At 28.1% G+C, this 25,402-nt stretch overlaps 1 protein-coding gene across 2 annotated transcripts in view; it reads left to right on the top strand.

Annotated features, from left to right (window-relative positions):
- The window catches only part of LOC107438641 (transcription factor Sox-13), a 555,886-nt gene that overhangs the window by 81,896 nt on the left and 448,588 nt on the right, over positions 1–25,402 (top strand). The window contains exon 1 of one of the 2 annotated variants that reach the window (XM_071182380.1): positions 19,601–19,636. The exons of the other annotated variant lie outside the window; for it this stretch is intronic. The gene's annotated coding sequence lies outside the window, so the exon portion shown is untranslated. Of the gene's footprint in view, positions 1–19,600; positions 19,637–25,402 lie in introns of those variants that run through there. 2 annotated transcript variants of the gene reach the window in all.

Here is a 25,402-nt window from a genome sequence, read left to right as displayed (position 1 = left end):
AAAGTTAAGATTATGTAGCCATTAAAAGTGCCATTACTAATGCGCAAGAACAGCCAGTTCATAAATGAGAAGACACGCCTCTAGCGGAGTATATATCAGCATGGGTTGCTATGCAATTTTCTACGTTTTGAGAAAGTTTGTATCAATATTTTTGGAACACCCTGTATAACATTCCTTAATATCGAAATACACAATTCTGTGATTTGATATAGAAAAAGGTTCTTGTTTATAGAACAAGAACTATATATAGTACATACATAAAGTCTTGGTGCACTTTTGACCTGTCACAGGTCGTATCCTCAACGAAGTTTTTTATAAATATATCATGACTTGTGTCCTATTTGTAGTTTTCTATGTGCGTTTCTTAGTAATTTTTCCAATAATTTCAAGCAACTTGTATATCTACATGATTTTCTAATTCGGTATTTGGGTGATAATTTTTATATTTTGACAAAACCATGCACATTTACATAATTTATTAATCACGCGTTTTGACGCTACATTGTTACATGAACTTAAGCTGATTGTGCTGTACAATTAAATATTTTCGAATTTTATGTATATTATTTAATATAACCCGTCCTACACATGCAATATTCAAGTATTACAGTTCCAATTCATGTGATTTACAAAGGTCTCATTTGAACGATAGTTTTCAGCAGCATAATTGGGTACTTGTTTCTTTAGAAGAAGTGAAGTGATTATGCCTAACCCTTTGATTTAAATCAGATTTAATTTGATACCTGTAAGCGACGTCACACGTATGCATCGAACCTGATTGGTTTCTGACTACTTACTTACGATGACGTCACTTGCAGGTATCCAATTATCGTGATACGTAATCTGTTTGAATTATTCAGGTTTTTAAGTTAAAGGTTAACTTTGCTTTGCTGTTTTTATGGTATTCATAATTATAGTGTTGCATTTAATCATGGTAATTTTTTATGATCTTTTAAATAGCGATATGATTTTTTAAGAATTTATTAGGATTTATAAAGAACTTAACTCATAAAACTTCAAAAGTATCAAATGATTTTTAATAGGTATTAGTTTTTATTAGGATGAAGGGTAATAATATTTATGCAACTGAATTATTTTAGTAAACTCCATCTACTGATAACAAAAACAATTTACCATCAATCGGTTGCCAATAGTGGTGTTTCCAAGCATTGTGTTTCTCAAATGTTAAGCATTAATTTTCTTTTAATTTTTTTGTGTATTTTATTTTGTAACCGTTTCGTGTTTACTCATTTTATATGTTTTAATAAATATTTTAAATATAGCATCTGTTTTTATAGGAAGATGATGAAAGAAACATTTTAGTGTTAAAAGCTATATTTAAACACTAAAATGTTATAAGAATAAAATGCTGTTCAAATTCTACTTCAATCTATTTTATAAAATTTATGAAAGCTTAACTTTTCAAGCCTAATAATAGCAAATATGCATGCCCCTATTTCTTTTTTACCTATTACGCTTTTCATATTTATTTTTTAAATTCTTAGCATTTGTTATTTTTGACAAATATTTTATTTAAAACGCAAAACTGAAAGGAATCTTGTCGTGCAAAATATCTACAACTAATTATAGTTGTCTCCATTTTAATCTGATTTTTTTCCTTCCTATCTAAATATTCCTTGGAAAATTCTCTATCCTAGAAAACAAACTGCCAGCTCTGCCGTTAAAATATCTGAATAATTGTGCTATTTTTTTTAAAAATATATATATGGGTGATTCTCAAGAAACATGACAATTCACTATTCCCTGCTCCAAGATCTAATACTAAAAGAAATTTTTTTTAATAAAAAATTAATAAATAGCATTGCTGTTAGCATTTTAAAATGACTTTGCACTAGCATTGACTGTTTTGTATAACTAAAAAAATTTATTTGAATACCAAAATGTCATTTTCCTGGCATGTCCCAAACAATATTTCCAATAATAACTAGCTTCAAAACTTCCCATACATTTTTCGAAATCTAATTTTTTTTTATCTTATCCTATCATTTCTAGAATATACGCAGAGGGTATTGATTACTAAAACTTCGCTTAAAATAGTTTTTTCTGTCAATAATTTGTTTGTCCCATGAAAATCTGTCATTTTCCTGGCTACTTTTATTTAGTGATTTATAACCGAAATAGTTAGCGCCAGGAATCAATATCTTGTGCTAATAGATTGATTAGATACCCTCCTATCTGAACATGTCTTGTTGCATGAATAAAGAACCAATTTTCTGGCTCAAAATCTATTTCAAAAAATTTTTCAAGGTGAGTAGGTTTTTATGCTGTCAATTTTCCTGGCTTCTTGAAATCATTAATAACAAAAACTACATAGATTTATCTGAGTTAATTTATGAAATACTGTTGTTTTCTGCAGAATATAAGCGTCTTCGGCCAAAATAATAAATTAAAGTAAAGTTATATGCTATAAAATGGCGAATTCGTCATTATCCTGGCTGTCATTTTCCTGGCTTATGAATGCCAGGACATTGAAGTTTTACCAGAAATTCTTTTTAATTGCTAATACTGTAAAGAGGGAAAGCAAATATTAACCTAATACCAAGTTTATGTATGATTATAATATGCTTGGATGTAATCAAAGCTATTTATTTATTTAATGATTGATTATTATACAAAATTTTATCCTGTACATATCAGCAACAAATTTTTTTTTGTTTCTTTCTACAGTGGATAAAAAGAATTAATTTAAGCAACTTATGGTCCATCTAACATAAAGGCTTAAGTTGAGTTACTTACTATTAACTTAAAATGACTGTTTTTTAAACTTCTAAGCTAATATGTCATTTTCCTGGCATTCAAGATTTGGTGAATTTCTATTTTACTTTTTTTCTCGAGCAAATGTCGATAAACTACACTACTGTCTATAAAATATTAATAAGTGTAGCTAAAGAAGTATACAAAAAAAAATTTGGATTATTTTGCAGACTTTAAATTTGAAGAAATGTTTTGGTCCGAATTATCATGTTTCGCGAGAATCACCCATATATATATATCTTATCCCTGAGGGTAATAGGGTAATTTAAAAAAATATCTTAGTCTTTAGGCTTTTTATTTTATTTTTTCGATAAAATTTAGTGGAACTAAAACTATTTTGATAAAAGGCTTCTAAATTATTGTGATAAAAGAAAAATTCAAAAAATTTTTTTTTTCTTTTCACTGGTTTTATTCATTTTTTAAGGATTTATATGAAATTATAAAAAGTAATTATTTTAACTATTGCAAATAAATTGTATTCTTTATTGCCCCTTATGAATTGGAGCTAAAAATGAAGTATAAAAATTACTGAAGGAGTAAATTTTAATGGGCTGTTTATTCAAAGAAACTCTTTCGCAATCAATATTTTATTTTTTTCCAATTCTACTTATCACGATTTTCCATTAACACTAAATAAGAGATTTTTCCCCTCGGGTCAAGACAAAAAGAAACGTTGACTTATGGGCACTGTTCCGTATTCGAAACAAATAACACCATTCTTTTCGCGGAGGTGTATAATTTTATTTTTAACGCGCAACGAGAAATAAACACCTGTCTTTCTTTTACAACTCAACTCAACTTAAAAATCCAAACGAATAATAACAAAAAAAAGAACACACTTATTCTTTTATTTTATTTTGTTTACTTATCCAATCTTTTGTTACCACAATGGCTATAAAACTTAGTTGCTGCATAATTAAATATTACATTTCCTATTCCGCGCGGCGGCGGTCAAGGTTTTGTATGCGGTCAACTTTCTAAAACTGTGCAGACGATGAAAAGGAATGGAATCTTCTACACCCTCGCTGAATCAGGATATGGCAAAGGACACAATGAAATATGTAATGGATAAAAGGTACGCCTGCCCCATGCGGGCATCCATAAAGCGATAGCTTCACTTTTAAACGCCCAGTGTCACTGCCTAGAAAGATTATTACAGTGTTATGCCCCCTGACTGTAACAATACCGCCAAAGAATTATGTTTTCATTTTGATGCTTTGAGTAGTTATGTTTTATAAAGACTGCATATAAATTTTCTGTCAGAAGCTGGTGTTTCAATTTTATTGTGCATCAGAAGCATTTAAATATTTCATTTGGCTTTTAGTTTGTTATGCTTTGTGAATAAAACGTTTTACGTAGATAATAAAGGTAATCTTCATCAAGTCTGATTAACGCATTGACAATCAAGGCATAAATCAGACCTCATACTTTTTCACTATTTCGTATTAATTTAAGTTAACATATTATATTCAGCATATTTTAAATATTTTAACACCCAGTGTCACTGTCTAGGAAGATTATTACACTGTTATGCCCCCTGAATTTAAAAATACCCCCAAAGAATTATGTTTTCATTTTGATGATTGGCGTAGTTATGTTTTATTACATCTGTATATAAATCTCCTGTTAGAAGTTAGAATTTCAATTTATTGTGCAACAGAAGCATTTAACTATTTCAGTTGACTTTTACGTTTCTATGCTTTGTGAGTAAAAGGTTTTTAGGAAGAAAAATAAAGGTAATCTCCACCAGGCCTGATTAAGGCCTTGACAAGCAAGGCCTGTGTCTCAGGCTACCTGTTCCTGCACTATCAGACAAATTGAAACCTTACTAATGTGCAAATTTCTTGCAACCGAAATAAAATGTTAAATTGAACTAAGTTCCCCATTCAATTTAAATCCTAGTATATATGTAATTTTTAAGAAATACTATCATATCGTTCAACTTAATACACTATTGATGTTGTGGAAAATTTAAACAATATTATGGTGCAACGTGCACTGAAATTTTTGATGGTGTAGACACTCAACGAACAGATCTTTTTAATGATGAAAACTTTAAATAATATAGATAAAAAATGACAAAATAGAACTAGATATTTTACAAGAAATCATATTTCCATTCAATTTATGTTATGTAAGTGTATAAAATAGGAATAAAATTTCCAAGAGAATTTAGCATAATCTTTCCTTAAGCCCTTCAAAATATTACATTTTTTTAAGTAATTACAGAGGTATCTAAGTAGTACCTCCTGCAAAAAGTACCTTAAAATAAGAACCACCCTTTATTTAAGGGACAATTCTGTTGGTACAGGTCACTGTTTATGGAAAGTTAAATGTGTTTACTTATTAATAAAGGACACTGTTTCAGAGACACTAAAAAGTTTCAAAAAACTGTGACACTTTTTTGAAAAAACTTCGTTTGCTTAAAACTTAATTTCTCACGAACCTATTTCATTTGATTTCGTACAAATTTTGTGTTTTGCTATTTAAATTGCAATTTTTTAAAATGTGTTAAAAAACTTAAATTTTGAATTTTTTCGACTAATATTTAATAAAATAATAAATAATTATTAAAAATTATTTTTTGTATGGAATTATCTTTGAATGATGAATTCTATTATTGTATGCAAAAAATGTTTCGATTCACTTCAAATTTCGCCAGATATGGCGGAAAACGTAAAAGTAAAATTAACATTAAAGGGTCCAAACTTTGGATCGCTCTCCTGATCAAACTATGGAAACCATATTTCCCATATTGCAGCTTCTCTTTATATTTTGGGTGTCAGAAATCTGAATTAGTCGAATAAAAATGTATGTTTATTCAGAGAAAATACGTTTTTGTGTATGATTTCGTAATTTAATCAGCACCCTCTGCTGTAATTAATTATCATACATACGGCCAGGTCCTCGAACCATTTAGATAACGGCTTAGTACATGATAATCCGATCATTAAATTAAAAGTTATGCAATGTGTATTTTTTTTTTTACTCACATTATAGAATAACGTTTGATTGAGAATTTAGATTTCAAATAATAAAAATGAATTAATTTCTAAATTCTAGCTTTTATGGGGAAAATTTAAGAAATATTTAATTTTAAGCATTTTTCTATCCACTGTAAAAGACAGTAATGGTTTGAAAGAGGTTTTTATTTAAGACGAATGATTCACAAAAGTGCCTTAAAATATGATATCCAGAATACATAAATCATTTCAATACTTTCATAAATTCTTATTCTGTCTTATGAATTATTGCAAATCCTTTTCTACGAGGCTTGATCTGATTCATTGTTTTAACTGGTTGAATCTTTCAAGATTCGAAATATTTTCCTCCATTTGTCAGCTGCCACCTTATTTCTACTAATGTTTTGAACAATTTATGCCACATGTTGCTCATAAACTCGTCTTTTTGTGCTTCAGATTAGGTAAGATAAAGTGACGGTTTTTGACGTCGCAAGATGGTGACATCTAGCCCACCCTAAATGAATCCCTAAAGGGCCTCACTCCAAATTTTTATTTCTCATCTTTTTGAAGGCAATAATGAAACGTGTGGGATTTTTGAAGACTTATGGGAATATGGGGTATTTTGAAGAGGTATATGTGAGCACATTTGTGATAGTCTAAGAGAAAAATGTGATTGTCGAAAATATTGATGTTATCAGAATAAATTTACCTGAGCATAAATAATAATTTTTAAGATGTTCTAAATTATACATGTTTTGAACTGTATATGTTTTGAACTATTCTTAAAATAGATAATAGGAATAGTACTATTTTTAAAATAGAAAATAGGTGAACTGACAATAGGAATGATGAATAAAATGATGTTATCGGAGTAAATTTGCCTAAGCATAAATAATAATTTTTCAGTTGTTCTGAATTATACATGTTTTGAACTGTACATGTTTTGAACTATTCTTAAAATAGATAATAGGAATCATACTATTTTTAAAATAGAAAATTGGTGAACTGACAGCAGGAATGATGAATAAAATGATGTTATCGGAGTAAATTTGCCTAAGCATAAATAATAATTTTTAAGTTATTCTAAATTATACATGTTTTGAACCATTCTTAAAGTATATAAGAGAAATTGTACTATTTTAAAAATAAAAAATAGGTAAGCTGACAATTAGGAGCTGAATTTGTTCAGAAAACCAAGACATCTGTAAACTGCTAGGATCCTGATCTTATTAATTTCTTTTCCTCCGATTTACTTAAAAATTTAGCAGCACCTATATTTTATTTTATCATCATTATTAAACTACAAATCTACGCATTCAAAATATTTTCGCACGGCGTCTCAATTAGAGCAAAGTAAATAACTTAACAAAACATCCCATATTTTATTTTGTCATTGAACAACAAATCTATTCATTCATTTGTTCTTTTTATAATTCTAATTATTATTATTATTAGATAGTTTTATAAAGCTATAGTTACATTCAGTTTCAAAAATGTCAATATATCTTGCAATATATAACAATGTACTGTAGATCAAATTATTTTCGCAAGGCGTTGGAGCAAAGTTAACATCTTAACACGAGAAGATTAAAGATTCTTCATTTGCTCTGAGACCTGAGAAATAGCCACCCAAACTACACCCTAATCCCAACCTAACTTTTCAAGGGTACTTTACTGATTAACTCCCATCAGAATTAAGGTTGGAATAAATTAGCCTCAAGTTCCGATGGTGCTCTTTTCTCTCTTTGTCCTTTATTAAAAGTCATAAAATGTCCTTTTATGGAAAATTAAAGGCGGCCTAACGTCACCCCCCTCAAATTAATGGAAAACATGGTAATTCTTCTGTTTATGGGTAGGTCCAGCGGTCCATTATTCGCGTCGAGGCATTGTCTGGGGATTAGTCGGCGAAAGCCGATGCCTTTGTCTGGGGCCCCGGGCATTCAAAAGTCTATGCCTAAAGCTCTTTTCCTATTTTAATAATTCCTTTTAGTAATCTTTGGAAGCCTCTTCCTTAATCTAACGGATTACGCTAGCTCGATATTTTATTTTCTTAGCTTCTCCGATTGCAAGAATTGGGAAGTAAGATTGGGATGTTGGAAATTTTCAGATTTAAATGAAATAGGTTGAATGCGAAAAAATGGAATTCATTTTAAAATTATTAAAAAGAAATTGCTTCGTGAAAATATTTTAAGCCTTGGTTTTCATTGTAGTATTTTTTTAATTAATCTTTTTTTTATATTCTAAAAGTATCTGTAGTTATTCTTATACACTGTAAAAAAAGTTTCGTGCATCTGAGCACCAAAAATGGTGGCATCTACCTTACACCAAAGTGGTGCTTCACTAAGTGTTCCACTACACTGAAAGCAAAGATAGCGAACTGAGATAGTGAACTGAAACAACTAAAATGTTTTTTTTATTTTTTATTATATTCGGTGTGAAGTAGCCGCCACCATGTTCTTTATTCAGTAACACTAAAATATATAATTTCAGTAAGATATGATACATATAAGAATCAGTAAAGTTACTTTAATAATAAAATATAAAGCAAGAATCATAAATTTAGGATGTACATATGCACTTTTCTAAAAATATATTTAGTTTGTTAATCAAAAATACACACCCGAGACGGAATATTAACATGAATTCGAACGAAAATGAAGTGAACAGAAGTTAAATATTATAAAATTATTTAATACAATTGTCAGATTTGTGTTAATTTTGTGAGAACATGAATATTTTGTATTTTACAATTAAAAAAAACATTCATGCATTTTATAGTATTAGTTGTTCATAAAATCAATCCGACAAGAGTGAAATTATTTGGCAATTATCGATTGCAACTAATATTTTTTATCAATCAGTAAAGAGTATTGAAACTTACTTGTTATTAAATATTCTATGAACAGCTTGTCAATTAATCAAAAAGAAGAACTCACATTACATCAGTGCACTTTTCATGTAATTATTCCGCCATCTTGAAATTTCAGAATGTCTTTTAAACTTCTAATAATGATCCAAAAGCATTTGTTAAACATTTAAAACAAGCCCTACAATCATTTCACATGATAATTGAGTAAAATAATTTAAACATACAATAATTATTCGCCAAATTTATGGATCACCGAAAAACACAACCTTCTTCGCCAACGAACTGTAGATAGGTGTAAACTTTATCAATTACTGGTATTAAGATTTAACTACATTCTTCAAAGTGTGTAAGAATGCATGGTATTAATTTGAAATTAAGTAATCATTCACACAATTTTTGGAGAGTTTCTACGCCAAATTCGGACGCTATTACACCACAGTTTTTGTAGTGCATATAAGTGCGTCATTTCTCGATTTTCCATCCGTAAACCTATAACAAAATAAATATACAAATTTTATCGGAAGTTTTAAGTAGGAATGATATATAAAATCAAATGGTACTAGTTAGGATATCATATGCAAGTACAAAAAAAAAAAAATATTGAGAAATTAAAAATAATAAGACACCTCGGTGTCGCAGTTTTCGTCATTTTATGACAATAAATTTTCAATGTTTCTCAACAACTAATTCTGAACGCCTCTCAAACATTCTAAGAGTGTTTCGCTCGATATTTATATTATCGTATAAAAAACTTTGAAAAGACGAAAAAATAATTTGAAAAAAATTTCATTTCCACTAAAATGAAATTAATCAAAGATACAGAACAGATTTCGACAAAGATTACAGAAACGTTTATTTTACTTTTATTAACATTAAATTATTAATTTATTAAAATTCTTGCGTTTTGAAACTAACAAAACAGAAAAATTTCAGAAACTGAAAAAAAAAAAATTACGTTTTGTAAGTTGTAGATTGAACATTGTTAAAACGGAAAAAAACTGTGCTTTGCGAACTTACGCAGCTGTATTGAGTTTTTAAATGTGTGTATCGAATATATTTTAAAAAATCATTAACAATCTGTAAACCCATCAAATAACAATTCCCCTGCGTTACGAAAATATTAAACCTTTAAAACATTAATATTATATTATAAATAAATATCAAGAGGTATCGAATGATATCATTGATAAAATATACTCTAAACATGTCAGAAACTGAAAAAAAAAAAATTACGCTAGGTAAGTTGTCGATTGAACTTATCTAAAACGAAAAAAATAAAACTGTGCTTTGCGAACTTACGTAGTTGTATTGAGTTTTTAAATGTGTACATAGAATGTATTTCAAAAAATCATTAACAATCAGTAAACCCATCAAATAACAATTCCCCTACGTTATGAAATATTGAACCTCTGAAACATTAATATATTAGACATTAGTATCAAAAGGTATCGAATGATATCATTAATAAAATATACTCTATAGAGCTGACCTAATCCATTTTTAAAAAGTATCACTATTCTATTAATATCATCAAATTCTCATAATTCTCATCTTCTAATAAAGACAAAAACGCATCTCCCACTCTGTCAGCCAACACGCCCAAATACCCTTTGTCAGAACTTTGAAGCAACAAACCCATCCAGGCTTCTATGGCCTAACTCTTTTGTTTCTGGAGTCGTCCATTATCTGCGTGACCAACAATGGGGTCCGTTTTCCATTTAGCAAATCGGGTCAGCAAGAGAAGAATATTGCGATGACAAAAGGTCCCTATGGCCAGTAAGGCCCCCGACACAATAGCCCCTGGAGAAAATAAAAGCTACCCCCGACGTTCACAATACCAACAGGATGCCACTCGTTGAAAACTCAAATATACCCTATGACAAAAGGCCGGAACCCGAGCCATCTAGTCTTCTGTCCTAGTGTTTCGGCCTATTGTCTTTTCGAGGAATAAGCCATTGTAAGGCATCTCCCATTTTTCCCTGCCAGCGACGAGAAAATTCCCTCTCCATTGTCTAGAACTATGGTTTTGGGATAGGATAAGTTCTCAATTGAATTGGAATTAATTTCTGATTTTTAAATTCCTCCCTACATTTTAATGTGGTATTCCCTACAATTGAAGACTTTGAGAAAAAGACTAATAAAATAGTATACTAAAAGGGATCAAAGAATTTGTTTGCCACTGTTTATTGAATACTAGCGCTAAAAACAATACTAATTGATTCCGATTGCTTATTGCAATATATTAAACTCAAATAACCAAGAGAAAATAGGCTGGGCTCAAATATGTTTTTGGATTTTTACATGAATAATTAAATAATAAGAATTACAATTATTATAGCCATAAATAAAGCTGAATGTATACAAACGTAGAAAATTAAAAATAGTGCAAAAAGGGATCAGAGAATTTGTTGGCCACTGTTTATTGAATACTTTTTACTAGTAGTACTAAAATAGTAATAAAAGGGATCAAAGAATTCGCTTGCCACTGTTTATTGAATACTTTTTACTTGCGCTGAAGACAAAACTAATTGATTCTGATTGTTTATTGTAATATATTAAACTCAAATGACCGAGAGAAAATATTCTGGGCTCAATATGTTTTTGGATTTTTACATAAATAATTAAATAATGAGAATTATTATAGCCATAAATAAAGCTGAATATATAAAAGCATAGAAAGCTGCAATTAATAATAATAAAAAGCGTCGCTTAAGGTCTACAGCAAAATTATTGCGAGCAATTAAAACTACTGTCGAAATGAAAATTTTACTCAGAATCTCCAAAAATCATTTGAAGATCTTTTCATTTAACTATATAATTTTTTTTTTGCTGTACTTAATTATATAAAATAATAAAATTATTGATTTATATTGAAAATAAACAAATATAGTGACGTATTTAATTCCAATCAGTGATTTGTTAATCAATTTTATTCCAATCAGCAATATGGTAAAATTTACCATGTTTCTGACTCCATGGGAACACCAAAAGTTGGTTTCTTTTTACCCTTTGCAATTTGGTAATGATTTTGGTAAAATTAATGATAAAATAAGGTTTTTTATAATGTGATTAAACTCAGTAATTTTATCATGAGACCGTAGAGGGTGGGATAAAAATCCTCTATTCCTTAAATCCATTCTTCAGTATCGTATTTTATGCTAAATGTGTGATTTTGTATTATTTGCTAAATGTGAAAATAGAACTGTAATTTTTAAAGTCAGAATTTCCGTTAAGCCGTTACCATATGAGAGGAAAAACTACTAAGTGCAGGAATGCCAACTTTCTAAGCTTTTGGGGAAAATTTCTTCCAATAGTAGCTAAGTTCATGTTTTAATATATGATTCTTTGTTTTGTAAATTTGATTTAAAGTTATTTTCTGTACCACTACATGTGAATGATTCATTAGTTTACATTAAACTTCGTTTTTTACCAACTCTCACGTTGTGAGAGTTTTAAAATGTTGGCAAAGTTACCAAAAATCCTAAAAGCTTTAAATTTGAATTTTCTACCACTCTATAGAGTATCTTGCAAAAAGTGTAGTTGGCAGCCCTGTGAATGGTTCAAATACCGTATATATTTTGATTTTATTAACCAGAAGTATGGTTATTTTTTTAAAACCAGAAACGTCATGACTATACAGTACGGTAATGTTACCAGAGTTTTTTTCTTTTCTCCGAGTGTAATAAATAAAGTTTTTTTTACTGAAAGATTGAATTCATACTTCATAAAAGAATATTATATTTATTTTATTTTACTGGAATGTCCCGTCATTTCTGTCATGCAACAGCTAAATATATAATACGAAGTACAATACCTGAATTAGATTACAGATAAAAAAAAAATCGGTAGTTACTTGGTTTTTTGAAGAAAAAAAAACCTGAGATTTCTATTCCCGTTAGTGGATTATACGTTTCCTGAAAGTGCGTGGGGGCGTGAGAAGGGGGTGGTTGAAAGCAACTTCGTCTTTTTGCGTCACGATTTCTTTTCTATACGTTTTTATTTTTATTTTGAGGGAGTATGGCAGCTAGAATGCGTGCTTACCAAATCAAAGCCCCGTCAGAGGAAGAAAGTGGGTCCGGCCAACAATGGACCACCAGAAACGCGTTGTTGCCGGACCATTGTCCGGTTTCTTTTGTGTGCCCTGCCCGGATAGCAACGTTTTCTCTTTCATTTATTTACTTTTCCATTCTTTTTCTCTCTTTCGTCCTCTTTATTTTCGTTTCTTTTGTCATTTACAGTTTGTTACTTTTTATTCATTCATGGCAACCATGGAGAAGAGGGAGAAAAAGAAAAAAAAGAAATCTTATCGAAACCCCAGTACTAATGGAAATCTCTTCACAACGTTGTTTGTGGACTATTATATTTTTATTTTCTTACGTTTTCTTTATTCCCTGTGTGTAACTGCTAACTATTGTTTACTGCCATCATTAAAAGACATTTGATGGCTTATCCCCTTTTTTTAAGACTTATATTGCAATATCGTATTAATTAGAGCCAGATTTTCAACTGGTTGGAAAATTTTGCTGATCGCTTTGGATGAACAACTGTTATAATTTAGTTAAGGTAATGATTATCCACTGTGTTTTTACAGTATCCTTGTATTTTCAGCAGCCCTTGACTAGCGATCTTCACTTAAAACTATATATTAAACTGGTTAAAAAAAAATTTTGATTGCTTTTGTTAAACAACTGTTATAGATGGAAATTTAGTTAATATACTGAATATCTATTGTGATATGATCTTGTAGTATCATAGTATTTTCAGTTGCCATCTACTTACGATCGTTATTTAGAGCCAGGTTAATAAACTGGTTGAAAATTTTTCTTGATCACTTTACATGAACAACTTTTATAAATGGAAATTTAGTTAATATAATGATTATCCACTGTGATCTTGCAGTATCATTGTACTTTCAGTTGCCACCTTCCTTCGACTGTTGATTTCTCGTTGAAATTCTATGTCTCTATAAAGGTATTATTCAGGACTCCTTTGAATTTCGATTATATGAAAGCGAAATCTGTAATCATTAGTGATCTTTACAGTTCTTGCGAAGTTATTGGTATTTTTGACTTTGACTGTATCTAACACATGGAAGTATTTATAATGCAATTTTTGAACGTCAGAAAGAAAATTATATTGGATGATCAGATTGAAAAGGTTTAACAGTAGAGTTATGAATGTTAAGATGAAAGTGAAATCAAAGGATCTGATGAAAGTCTTTAACAATGCATTTTTAAATGTCAAGAGCAAAGTGATATTGAAGTAATGAATTGTAAGAATTTAATAGTTTAATTTTTAAAGTAAAAGAAAAATGATATCAAATAGTCTAATGTAAAGCCTTTAACAATGCAATTTCAAATGTCAAGAAGAAAATGATATTGGAGAAACAAATGTAAAAGTTTTTTTTAACAGAAATTTGAATGTGCCCTCTTGGTCCTCGGACAGTATGCAAAGAGAAGAAAAAAAAGATACTGGAAATTTTTTCTTCTATGGTGAGGAAATTGAACGCAATTATTAAAATTACTTTAGTTGTTATTCTGAGTCAAAAATAAAGTGAATAATTATAATTCAAGTAAAATCATATTTATGGGTATAGTTATGCTTTAATTTTTACATGGGATTTTATTGTTTTTCGTTCCTTTTAAATTGTGAAAGAACAAAACCAATATTCGGGGATCTGCGTGGTTTTCTATGATTTTGTGTCCTGAATAAATTACGAAATAAACAACTAATTAAAAACGTCTAAGCTTCAAATATGTCGAACCCAAATGTTTTGAAGAGAAAAAAAAGAGAGAGATTTTTCCTTATTTTCATATGATTCCAGTGACGGTTCCAAGGTTTAATCTTAAATCGAAACATATAAAACAGCATTGTAAGTGCTTTGTTATTGTTTGGCAGATCCTTTTGTTGTAAATAGTTCATAGTTTGATACAGCGGGATGACAAAAGACAGAAATAATGGAAGACTCCATTTGTATTTTAGCAGCACTTTTGTGGAATCTTTATAACTTCCTTTTAATTGATCTGACATAACAATGGGGAAAAAGATTGCGAAACATTTTTGGTCACATTTAATGAATGTTGGGGTTTCTAAAAATTTGTGACTTTTCATGTCACTCACGCTGCAAGGTACAGAATAATTATTCAGCTTAGTTTCAGTTGTCCCTTCAGTTTTACGCTACATTTGAATTAACTTTTTTTTCTTAATTTTTGGTCTGTTTTTGGTAGGATGTATATTATTTGTGCTCAGATGTTTCTTGTTTCTTTGTTTTTATAGATTTTGTTTGTATTTTGTTTTTAGGATTTGTTTAAGATGTCTCCGAAACAAATATTTAATACAGTATAACAAATCCAGCTATATTGAAGAAACAGTTTTTTTTTTTTTTTTATTTATTTTTCAATTTTTTCTAAATCACATTTATTGACACAACACCCACACGTGAATAAAGCAAAAATAAATTGAGATAACCGTAACGGGGTTAGACTACGTATATTTGAGGGTGCCCTTTGATTCTCGCCAAGCTGTGATTGCCAAGCTGGGCGATGTTCCTTTATTTAAGGAAACGTCTATAGTTTTTTAGAAACCCAATCGTGATTGTGATTGGTTTTGATTTTAGAGTTATTTTTTAATGTTCAACTTTATATGTAATTTCATTGGACAGTTAGTTGCTTTATATTGTGTTCGATGCAATTTTATTAAGTTTTGGCCGATGTTTTATTGGAATTTTCTAATGTTTTATTGAAATTTCATTATGTTTTGGCTGCCAGTCCTGTTTGCGCGGTGTTCTGCGAAAACAGGAATGGCGCCAAACAAAAATCGCCAATTTTGCCAAGGGGGCACCCTCAAATATATGTAATGGATAAGTACAAATCTTAAATATAAACAAAAAAAAAAATTTAATTACCTAAACTAATCAACAAATTCCAAAAATTCTCTCCTTTTTATTTTTTTCTTTCTTGATCTTGTTATTTGTTATATGTATTTTTTATTCATGCTTGTGTTAGCCAGATACTTTTAAGAACTTTATAACAGATACAAAATTAATGAATGTCAGATTTTTTTTTTTTTTTTTTTAAGTATTAACATTTTATTTCGCTTCGGCTACTACAAACATAATAATTATTTAGTTCAGTTTTAATTAACGAGTAACCACTATAAACGAATACTTTCAACTATAAATCGGATAATTCATATTTTGAAACGAGTGATGCCGGACAAAAATTTTTTTTTGAATAAATCGAAAGAGAATATTTTAGTGTGTAATTTCTGCTCCTGTTTATTTCGACATTTCTTTTCGAAATATTATGAAAGATAAATGAATTTTTTTCTTCCATTAAGGAATGTAAGGGAAATTTCAATATTACTAGATATGAGATCAGTATTTCAGTTTTATAAAACAAATAGTTCCTTTTGGATAAAAAGATACATGGAATGCCTCGAAAATAATTTATGATTTAAAAATCTGAAGGAAATAAAAAATATACAGTTTGCGGTATTTTACTTAGTAAACAAGAACAACAAGTTTCAAAATTAGTTGCAAAGTTCGTGAACAGAAGGAGCTACCGTCAGTGAAAAATTATAACATTGTGCTTTTAAAATAACCACTTTTGGCTGCAATAACGCAGGACAGTCTGAATTCAAAATTAAGCGTAACTAAACATACAAAAAAAAAATTAATTAATAAATTAATTTTAAAAACATGCTTTTTACATGCAACAACGCCATCCATTGAAGAGTTTTGTAACTAATTTTAAAACAACTACGGTACGCATGCAGAATGAAGCAAGCCTTGAATTTTTATCTCTTTCCGACTTTTTTAAATTGAATTTCAAATCGTCGATTACTTTTTGAACAGCCAGTATATTTTATTGTAAATGAAAGCTAATCGGTTCTGTAGAAAGTGAGAAAATATGGGTACCACTGTATTTATTAGTTTTTTTTAAAACAAAAATTTACAAAAAAACTACCTCTACGGTTTACAAGGTTATGATGAAATGTTGTGAACCAGTGTAGAGCTGGTTTGATAGGCACATGATATGTTAAAGAACAAGAGTTACTATATCATTTACTATGGATGGTTTAACTAAGTTTAAACAATAACAAGATTCTATAACCAAAACAAAATCTTCAAAACTCCCTGTGTATCCCTCCGCTTATGTTTACGAGACGATGGGTAAACTGGCTTGATACTCTTCGGAAGTTTTATTATTGAGATTGTATTAAAGCAACTGTAAAATTTTTCGCAAAATTTTACACATTTTACACAATATTTTACAGTTCAAATGAATTTTCTAAATTCTAAAAGATCCTCAGTCATAAATCGATTTAAGGCAAATAATATTATGACATAAACAAAGTGTAAGGTTGCCTCTTTTTTTAGGGTTATCTAATTTTTTTTTTAATGTTTTCAGCAAAAGTTGAATGAATTAAAAAATTGGATAGTAGATAGATGAAGTCATATTGTAAATTGTACAAGTTCAATGTCAATAAAGGTTGACGAGTATAAATTTAGAAGCAGAAATAAATAGGAAGTAATAACTCAGAAGTCTTCGAATGTCAATAAAGGGTGACGAGTTTAAATTTAGAAGCAGAAATAAATAGGAAGTAATAACTCAGAAGTCTTCGAATGTCAATAAAGGGGGACGAGTTTAAATTTAGAAGCAGAAATAAATAGGAAGTAATAACTCAGAAGTCCTTTTAAGAATTTTAGCCTCCAGCGCCACCTATCCTTAGATTTAAAAGTTAAACACCCATATTAATCAGCCATCATATTTTTCGATTGTAAAATAAAGAAAAACAGAAATGTTGATTTTTAAAAAATCAAAAAAAGAAAAACGAGGCAACCACTTTGATAAATAAGAGATATTAAAAATATTTTCGGGAAAAGCCAGCATCACCTGAGAGAAAGAAAAGAAAAATCGAGACAGTTTTTTTCTTCTGTTCTTTTCTCCCGAAACACGTGCTCTTTAATGTTTAGAAAAGGCATTCTATAAAAGTTTGTGGCTTTTGCTGCCCCACACTTCAAATGAGTCTTTTTCAGAACTTAAATACCACACATACAAGAAACACAGAAAGGGATGAAGTCAACAAAATAAAATGAAAATGGTACTTTCCAGATCTTGAAAAGAAATCTTAAAGAAAACAAGGCAATGTTTCAAAGGCGGATTGGCGCTAAAACCACATGGTTGGCACATGAAAATAGTTCTCACTCTACAATAGACATCACAAAACAAGATTTCAAAATTTTCTTTTTCCCTGCATTTATTCTTTTAGAATTCCCCACATATATATCTATATATGTTTTATATAAAGTATTCTTTTCTTTTTTTTGCTATTACTTTTTTGGAAGTCCTTTGTTGAACCTTTTCAACACCTTTTGTTGTCCGAAACGCTTTTTCATTCGTCCGTCTTTTGTAGAAGATGTTTCTCTTTTGTTGTATATTCTGGGGATGTTTTCTTCTCTATTTTTGTAGCCTTTAAAAACTGGGGCCTATTTTGTCTATAAGGGAAAGAGACTTCCTTATACAAGCTCTTTTCTTTCTTTTCAAATGTACAGCAAACTATTTTTTTTCTGTAAATTGTTCTTTTCTAGAATGCTTTTTATTTTTTCACTTAGTAACGATTTTTTTTTTTTTTTTTTTTGAAAAAATTGAACAGGACTGCAATTTTCTCTCTTTGGAAGAAAAATATAGTTTTCAGTAGCAATTTTCAAATTTGCAAACTAAATTTATGAAAATCATTTGGTGAAATATAGGCAAATTAATTAAATTGTTCTACATGAATCTATTCAATTATTATTTTCAATTATTAATTCAATTATCAATTCAATTATTAGGATAATTAACATGTGAATATTAGAGCTTAACGTTCTACAAAAACCGATGACAACGAATTATTTTTTTGTTCAAAAATCTTATTATGCTTAGCTTACTAAAAAAAATCAATCAACAATTTTCTCTCTTTGGAAGAAAAATATAGTTTTCAGAAGCAATTTTCAAATTTGCAAACTAAATTTATGAAAATCATTTGGTGAAATATAGGCAAATTAATTAAATTGTTCTACATGAATCTATTCAATTATTATTTTCAATTATTAATTCAATTATTAATTCAATTATCAATTCAATTATTAAGATAATTAACATGTGAATATTAGAGTTTAACATTCTACAAAAACAGATGTTAACGAATTATTATTTTGTTCAAACATCTTATTATGAAGTCCTATTATGTTTAGCCTAATAAAAAAAAATCAATCAATAAATAAAGACAAATGTGCGTAAACGAAAACTATTCTTTGGGTACAAAAACTGATAATAAAATATTGTTTTTTTGTTCAGACTTAACAGAAAAGACACTTATGAAATCAAAAAAATAAGAAAAGAAGTGTGTGTAAACGAAAACTATTCTTTGGATAATTTGGAAATCAAAATAGATTATTATTATAATTATTTACTTTATTATTATAATTATTTTAAATCGATAATAATTTGGAAACAAATATGGATTATTATTATTATAATTGTTTTAAATCGATAATAATTTGGAAACCAAAATGGATTATTATTATTATAATTATTTTAAATAGATAGTTATTTTATTTTAGTCACCATATTATATAAGCAAAATAATTATAACAAATGATCCTTTATGATGAATCTCTTATTACATGTTTTAAAATCAACATGATACAATAAAAAATGAAAGCATACAATAACAGACAAAGGTATTTTCCGGTGTTGGTGTGATTTACAAAGAACTAAAATTTTTTCACATTCAAATTTTATTATTTTTGATTTCATATTTCTAAGTAAATTTCTTATTGCTGTTTACTTTCTAACTTCAGTTTTCTGCAATTTTTCCTTTTTAACTAGAATTTACCTTACCTTAATTATTTACCTTTACCATACCCATTTACCTTAACAACTATTCAATTATATTTGTAATACTGATATTGTGCGATAAAATTTAATCTATTTTATTTTTGTTTCAGGTATGTTATGAATTTAGAAAATTATGTTTACCAAACGTAAGTTCTTTCGTACATTCATACTCTATATTTCCTATTTATTTTATAGAAACGAATGCTGCAGTAATGTAAAAACGAATTAAATATCCCAAAAGGAAAAAAACCTTTGTAAACAGTTTAAATTGATTATATGTGCGTTATGTTATGTGATTTGCTAACACTTATTGTGAACAATATATGAAAGGGAATTTGAAAACATGATTTACTTTAAAATTCGGAAGCAAATGCTTAGACTTTTCTGTATATTAATCATCATATTTTAAGATATCCGACTGTTTCATCACAATATTTTTTAAAAAAGATTTCATTAAAATTTTAATTTTATGTTTGGTAAACAGGGTCCTTACATTATAAATTAAAATTAAAGTTTCAAAATAATTTTAGAAAATAAGGGCAAATTGGAGCTTAAAAATACCAAATTTTTCATGCCACGTTGCAGTTCTATAACAAACTGCAATGCTTAAATTTCAAAATATTTTCTTAAAATTAATAATGTGATTAGCTGAGTTTTGAACTGAAATTTTGAGATAAATTCTAAAAGATAATGAAGTAGAACTAAGTATATTGCTTAACATTAAACTTTCTTTAAAAAAATTCTAAATATTCTTTCTTAAAACTAGCTAATAATAACTAATCCACATTTAGACTTAGGCTTTTAGTACAAAACATCGCTATCATTATACAAAATCTCTTTACGAAATTTCAAAGTATTCTATAATAAACTTATTTTGTAATGTGTGTTAGCGTAAAGAAATTTTCTTAAAATTACGATTTTTCAAAAAAATAATAATAATAATAATAATAATAATAATTGCATTTAAAATCCAAGAAAATTCTGAAACGTTATAAAATTCTGACAACAAAAATAATTAATAATTCGAAAATTTAATTTCTGAAAATAATTTTTATTTGTCTTAATATTATTAATTGTCTTAAGTTGTTAATATTTTATTTGTCTTAATAACATTATTAAATAAAGATTAAAATACTCTGAGCACAATGAAAAACATTTTAGCCTCGTTTTCGGGAGTTCACTTTCGGTTCTTGTTTCGTCTGTCAACGCGCAGAAAAACAACTATAACTTAATTTCTGAAAATCGGAGATTAAAAAATAAAAAATTTATGGAAAGCTAATGAACTAAAGTTTCAATATAGGTAATAAAAAAAGAAAGAAAATAAAATTTTCATCAAAATTGTCGTTTTTATCCAGTTAGATACCTTCCTAGCAGCAAAATAACTTGGGCCCTCAATGGGCCAATATTCATGAATCTTAGTTCAATAAGGGTTTAAAGGGGCGTTATTTTTCCGATATTGGCCCTATATAGAATTTTCAGATTCACCCGATATTTTACAGCCACTTTACAACCAATATCGGTCCTATATAGAATTGTCTGATTCACCCGATATTTCATATTCATTATTTAGCTAATATAGGTTCAATATTGGTCAATGTAGGCCCTATATAGGACATTCTAGGACTAATATTAAAAATCTAGACATCACAATATTGGTCTCTCGGTGCATGTTCTTATAGGTCCCATGTTGAGTCAATTTAGAGCCCAACTGGGGCCAAGGTAAAATTGTTGCTAGGGCTTAATCATTTTTACCGTATATTTTTTAAACTTACAATATTTATTTTATTTTTTTATATACATTTTTTAAACTTAAAATAAGGTTTTCGTAAGCCTAAAATTGATGTCCAAGTTGCGTGATGGTCAAACGCTGATGGTTAATAATTTTGTTTTTAATATTTGGCTGAACTATTTGGCCATATGCTTTAATTTTCAACTAAACCGAATGTCTGGCTTTTGTGCTGAATTGGTCAAATACCGATTTTATTTTACTTACATTACTAATAACTGCATTTATATATGTTATTACTATAGAATATGTGTGTACACCCGCAAATGTTTTTTTTTTTGTTTGCTTAATTGACTTTACATGTAATTACATCATAATATGCATATATGCATCGACGTGTTTTATTTATTTTCGCATAATTAGCTTTAATCATTGTAATTGTAAACTTATTACACGCAATTTTTTTTTTCGAAATTTACGAAGATTTATTACCTTGTCCGGTACCTGTTCATCTTCGTTGTAATGAGCTATGATTACAGGTTTTACGTTAGAAAAAAAAAAAAATGCTGTAAAATCATCATCTGAATTTTTTTCCCCTTTCTATGTGCCAAATTTTATGAAATTTCTCATAACAATAACAAAACAATTGCAAAACCTTAAGTAAAATCTATTATACAAAAAATCTATCTAATAAAATCTATTATTATTATGTATAAAAAAATATTTAAATTAGATGTTTTGAGATTTTACCTGGTTTATGAGAATAATTTCGGAATGCTATCGCTTACTTTCAACAACTGAATATTATATTTAAAAAAAGTAATTTGAAGAAATAAATGTTTTTAGGTACTTTAAGAGAGAAAAATGCTATAATGAGATTTTAATCTTAAATGAAAAGAAAACTTTTATTTTAAATATAAAGAATGTTATTATGATCAATGAACCATGAAATAATTAGGTAACTTGTATTATCTTCCGATCTACTTTAATACAATATAACATCTATTCAGAAACAAAGGAAATTATATTCGGTTCAATAAATTTAAAAATCTTATATCTTTTGTCAAATTTCTTAGAAATTGTCGGATTTTTTAGTAATTTGTTTATTTTAGAATTTATAGAAAAACTAAATACTTAAATGATCATGCAAAGGAAAAAAGTGTTAACTTTCGAAGATATTTTGGCGGTCAGGCTTAAGGTTAACCTCTTTTGTTCCTTCTATAGATAAAAGTAAATAAATCCTAGAATTTTATTTATTTATTTTTTTTGAAAGATTTAACAAGAATTGTAATTTGTTTCAAATTCTTTAATCTTTAAGCGATTTTCCATAACGAATTTTTTATTCAATCATATTCGATAGTTCAATAACAAAGAAAATTAGCTTATTGAATTTTTTATTTATATAAATTTAAGTTTTCAAAGGTTTTATTAAACATTATTAGTGTTCCCTTCAAAAATTCAATTCATTAATGTTTTAATTAAAAAAAACATAAAACTTAACTTTTCTAAAGCAAAAAAATTAATAACTTTTTTTTACCTAAAAGAATAAATACTTGGAGTGAGTGGTCATTTTTGAAATCATAATGGTGGACAATTTCAGGTTTTTTTCTAAAAAGAATTTCGATTGGCGCTAATAATTTAAGCAAACTTTATTGTTTAAAACTCGATGTCAGAGAATTTTATTGTTTGAAATACAATAAAAATGTTAGATATGAGAGGATTTTATACTTACCGTCTGTATTTTACTGTTAAAATCAAATACTATTTTAATTCCTTTTGAGTTGAGCGATTTTCACTGTATTTAATATAGTATTATCCTAGTTAGTAAGTATTAAAAATTAATATTCCATTTAATTTTATTTGACAATAATTGCTTTCCAATTCTTTGGATAAATTAGTCGGATTCATCGAGTCGAATTCAATCACGTTTGGATTCATCATGAATCGTTTGCTAGTTTTTATCTTGAATGTCCAATAAATGAGATATTTGCATATATTTCCTTCAGTTTTTCAAGCGAAAAATGGTTTAAGAATATAGTAAGTATAAAAAATTTCTTTATAAATTATAGCGAATTGAGTTGTTACTATATTTAATGCACTATTCTTTCATTTATTTTTTGTTAATTTGCATTTATTTTTTATTTGGCAGTAATTGCTTGCCAATATTTTGTTTAAAATAATCATAAATAAATAATGAATTCTTTCTCGTATGTTTCTTAGAAGAAATATTTGGTTAGGGGTATTTCTTAATTAAAAAAAATGATTAAAGTATATATGCATTAAAAAATGTCATTCATAAATGAAATCTAATTGAGTTGTTGCTATTTTTTATTGTACTGTTCTTTTATTTCTTTTATTACTTGACAATATTTTTCTTCAAAATCTTCGCATCCATAAATAACGTTTGAGTTTCCTCCTGAAATATTTCCTAAACAAGGATAGTTGTGCGTATCTACTTCGGTTTTTTTTCATAATAAAAAATGGTTAAAGGATACATATATAAAAAAGAAATAAAAAATTCATTCATAAATGATAGCGAATCGAGTTGTTACTCCCATTATTTTCCGCTTTGGCACCTTTAACTTAGTCGATCATTTTTCAACCCCCTTCACACCATATGGAGGCTCCTCAAATTCTGATAACATAATACCATTTTGTTATGATTCCTTTGAGTCGAAGCATTTACTTTCGTTTTGAATCATTTTTCACCTGCCCAAAAAGCTTTTCAAACTATGAACGAAAGAAAACGATAAAAAAAGAACAAAATAATGTGCGGTACTCACTGCGCCTAAAAGGTCTTCATTTTCACAGATGATTCTTAATTGTTATGAAGGTGTGTGCTTGCTATATAAATGGTGCCCTATGACCTATACATTTCATTTGCTCTTTAGTCTGTGAAATGGGCTGTTCCATTACATTTTAAAACGATTTCGCCAACTTAATTTATCGTAACTGGTACAATCAGACGATAAATTTTCAGTCACTTGGGAAATCGTCTGCTCGTAAAAACTCTATTGTAATACGTTGGCTTTAAAATTAATTAAATTTGTTTTCAATTATTTTATTTTTTGTTATTTGCATTTTGTGGTGCTTGTAAACAATATATAATGCGAAGTAGAACTAATGTAAGGAACTTATAATGGTTGTTAATAATTGCATTTCAAAGACTTAATCTTCTTGAAAAAGAGGGTTATTAAATTATAGAACGAGAGAAACTTTTGATTAATTATTTCTTTTAAATTGAATTAACTTATTTGTTTTGTAAATAGTTTTGTATTTATTTAAATATTATTATATTTATAATTATTTTCGTCTGAAATTGAATCTGTTGTAAACAAACTGATTTAAAAGAACTGTATACCACACAGCGAGTTCTTTATTGTTAATGACTATTTAAAGAAAGAGAGGAAATCACAGTTTCTGATAGAAATACTTCAGAAAATTGTTGATCGATTTTGGAAGATTTGTTTTCTTGGGCGATAGACGGTAATATTTTAACATAGAGAGCGCACATTTAAAAAAAAAATTACAGATCAAGTTTTTACGCTCTAATTTAGAAAGGCTTAAACTAAAATTTATTAGTTCTGCCGGTGATCAAAAAAATCAGACAAAAAATTAGTTCCTACTTAATTGAGGTACCCTTTCTTTGATAGATTTTCGACCAGAAACATGATTTTGAATTTTTTTTTTCTTCTCGGGAATTGAAGTTACACAAATTTTGGATATTGTCATTTACATGACAAAGTTTAAAACGATATAGAATTCACTGTTCAAAGTTATTTTTTTAATTGTTAACAAAAATAATGAAAAATAATGCATAGTTATGAATAAAATAACTTTTGCGCTGAAATGCTTGTGTTAATCGATTTTAATTCAAAATCTAATTGTTAATTCAAAATTTATCACTTTACTCATTGCAATAATTGTGCGAAAATCTGAATTCAAAATTGAACATTTTACTCATTAAAATCATCTTATAAAATTTGTGAATACAAAACTAAGCATTTAGCGAAGTGAAATCATCTTATAATAATTTTGAATTCAAAACCAAACTTTTTAAAATCATTTTGTAAAAAATGTGAATACAAAATTGAACGTTTAACTCAGTTAAATCATCTTTTAAAAATTGTGAATGCAAAATCAAACATTTTACTCACTAAAATTATCTTTTAAAAATTGTGATTTC

The sequence above is a fragment of the Parasteatoda tepidariorum genome, chromosome 6 (genome assembly GCF_043381705.1).
Source record: "Parasteatoda tepidariorum isolate YZ-2023 chromosome 6, CAS_Ptep_4.0, whole genome shotgun sequence".
In the NCBI taxonomy this organism is placed as follows: Eukaryota; Metazoa; Arthropoda; class Arachnida; order Araneae; family Theridiidae; genus Parasteatoda; species Parasteatoda tepidariorum.
This window is presented reverse-complemented; position numbering and strand designations above follow the sequence as displayed.